Genomic DNA, 2,733 nt, shown 5'->3' with positions numbered 1-2,733 from the left:
TTTATTTATTTATTTATTTGTTTGTTTGTTTGTTTGTTTGTTTGTTTGTTTGTTCTTGTTGCAGTTCATGCAAGCACTATTGTAGCTATAAACCTACACTGCTCTCAGTTTCACATTGCGTGGTTGTTTCGAATGACGTCATGTGATATTCCAGTTGGACGTGCCCCCAGGCTGCACCTGAGGTGCCAGTGCTATCTGGCCCTGATATTTGCACTCGCAAATAACCACACAATTCTAAGTAAATAACAGTGTGGAGCAAAACTGGTCTCGGGTGAACCATTGTCAAATATAACTGGAGACAACACCGGAAACTGGAAGTTGATGCCACAAACGACAAGCACCCCCTATTGGCTGGCTGCAGACTGAAATTTAAGTCCCGCCCCTCTTCGTTAAGGAACAGGACATTTTCCTGCTATTGTTTAATAAATATTTTAAATAATTAACTTTAGATAACTTTCTTTCTGAGTTGATTTTTGTTGATTCACACACGTCTTCATGCTGGATGTTCGAATGTGTGTTTTTAAAAGCACAACAATCAGTTTCAATTACACTACGCGTGCACACGGCAGAGCTAATTTTTTTTTTTTGCACGGTCGTTCACAATGTAATTTATTTACAACCATCAGCRGACCCCAGCAGATTAAACAGTCTGTGACCCTAAGAAACCTGCACGTTATGAGATAATAAACTGTTCATAACTTTTCAACAGACCCCCACTTGAAAACCTCTGAACTGTCACTTTAAACTAAATTTATCCAACGCTATGCAGCTGGATGGAACAGAAATGTGTGGACATTTCTTAAAACTGTTGCACCTTTTCAGATCACTAATCATAACATACCTGGGTTCATTAATCCGCTTTTGCAGTGCTAGCTCGTGATGAGGGGTTGGGGCACGCGCCTGTTCCACCTGAACCAATCACGCAGGAGGAGGCAGAGCATACCGCCTCGGTCTGCCACCGCTGCTGTGTGTGTGTATGTGTGTGTGTCAGCTGCTAGGTCAGGACGTCCAGCCGGCTCACCTGTTCGGAACCGAACCTGCTATCCTCGGAACTGGTSTCGGAGCAGAGTACGTGTCCCGACGAGCCTCCTCTCTCCTCCGTCTGGTAAGTGAGGCGGGACGGCGCCACCGCGTCACGGATGTGCTGAATGTGAACTCTTCCTGTGGACGGTCGGGTCGGAACCACCGCGGACACGGATTCGGGTCCAGGACTGAGCGTTTAATGCCTCTGGACTTGTTCGTTTGGTTCCGTGGAGCGCTTCGGTGACAACATGATGCGTCCTGCAATGCAGTCCAGGTCCAAAATGACATCAGTACCAGAGTTAGTGCAGAATCCTCCAATCAGTTTTATTCTAGTGGCAGCGTGAACACAATTTGACTTCATGTTTATTTAGGATAAAACATGGTTTAAAATAGACTGCTAATATTTGTCATGTTGTCTAATGTGGCTTTGATGATATCAGAAACAAGTTTAGGCTCTATTACAGATAATTTGCTAAAGAAAAGCTTTAAGTTTTAAACACAAACTCTAAAAATACACTCTAAAAATGAAATGTTGGATTTACTTAACCATGTTATGTTACCTGGTTCCACTTAACTGAGTTGAGTAAATTCAAAGCAACATATTCATGTTCTTTGGCTAAAAAACTGGTATATTGCTTTGAATTTACTCAACTCAGTTAAGTGGAACCAGGTAACATAACATGGTTAAGTAAATCCAWCATTTCATTTTTTACAGTGCAGCGTCTGGAGGCTATATTCACAAATTAAATATATATATTTTATGATGAGTGTTAAAAGAACATTTTTGCTGCAATTGCCATAMAATATAAACAACCAAAGAAATTGCATTTTCTGCAAAAAACAGTCTGATTGCTAAATGCATGGCTGCTGAAATTAGAGCTAAAGGAAACATAATAGCATACTAGCCAAAAGCAAATTAGCAAAACGCTACCTAAAAGCTAAACATAGCTATAAGCTAAAAGTATCAAACCTGTCATGGAAGCTGAAAATAGCAAAAGGTAGCTAAAAAAATGAAAGGCTAACTTGCAAAAGGCTAGGTAGTAGCTAAAAGTAACAAAAGTTCAGGTAAAAGTATCAAAAGGCCAACTAAAAGCTAAATAAATAAATAAATAAAGACTATTTAAAATCCTCAATTGCATGGAAAGTATCAGAATGATTGAATAATTAAATAGCAAAATATCAGCTAAAAGCTCAAATCAGCATAAAAGGTAAAAACAACAGCTAAAGCATATTTCAAAAAGAACCATAATTTTGGAGAAACTGAAAAAAATATTAATGCAACTTTGAAGAGTTGTTTGTAAATAAAGTGAAATATTTCCAAAATAACACTCATCTCCTGAATGAGCTAAACGTTTTGATGGACAGGTGGCTAAAATATCAGAAGCAGTCAAATTGCAAATAATGTAATAAAACAGGAAAACTAGAGCGTGAGCGCTGAATCAATATTTGATTGTTTTGTTGATTGAATAAMCATGTTACACATCAAGCAGCTGACTTGACCACAAGTTTCTGCKACTGTTGTTTTGTTTGGTCATTTTTAAGAACCACAATCTTCAAGGAGTCTAAAACAAAACAACAACAAAAATAAAAACTCAGAAGAAATATATATTTGTCTTAATGAATGGTACCAATGAAGTAAAAAGCCACGCTGTTGTGTTGTTTTTACCTACAGCGTAAATCCCTTTGAATTTAGCATGTACAACTTTATAA

At 38.2% G+C, this 2,733-nt stretch overlaps 1 protein-coding gene across 1 annotated transcript in view; it reads left to right on the top strand.

The window, feature by feature from the left end:
- Positions 1 to 918: 918 nt before the first annotated feature.
- The window catches only part of fhdc1 (FH2 domain containing 1), a gene marked incomplete in the record, with an annotated part of 27,224 nt that continues 25,409 nt past the window's right edge, over positions 919 to 2,733 (top strand). The window contains 1 exon segment of the mRNA XM_014011443.1: positions 919 to 1,105.

The sequence above is a fragment of the Austrofundulus limnaeus genome, unplaced genomic scaffold (assembly GCF_001266775.1).
Source record: "Austrofundulus limnaeus strain Quisiro unplaced genomic scaffold, Austrofundulus_limnaeus-1.0 Scaffold80, whole genome shotgun sequence".
Classification (NCBI taxonomy): domain Eukaryota; kingdom Metazoa; phylum Chordata; class Actinopteri; order Cyprinodontiformes; family Rivulidae; genus Austrofundulus; species Austrofundulus limnaeus.
This window is presented reverse-complemented; position numbering and strand designations above follow the sequence as displayed.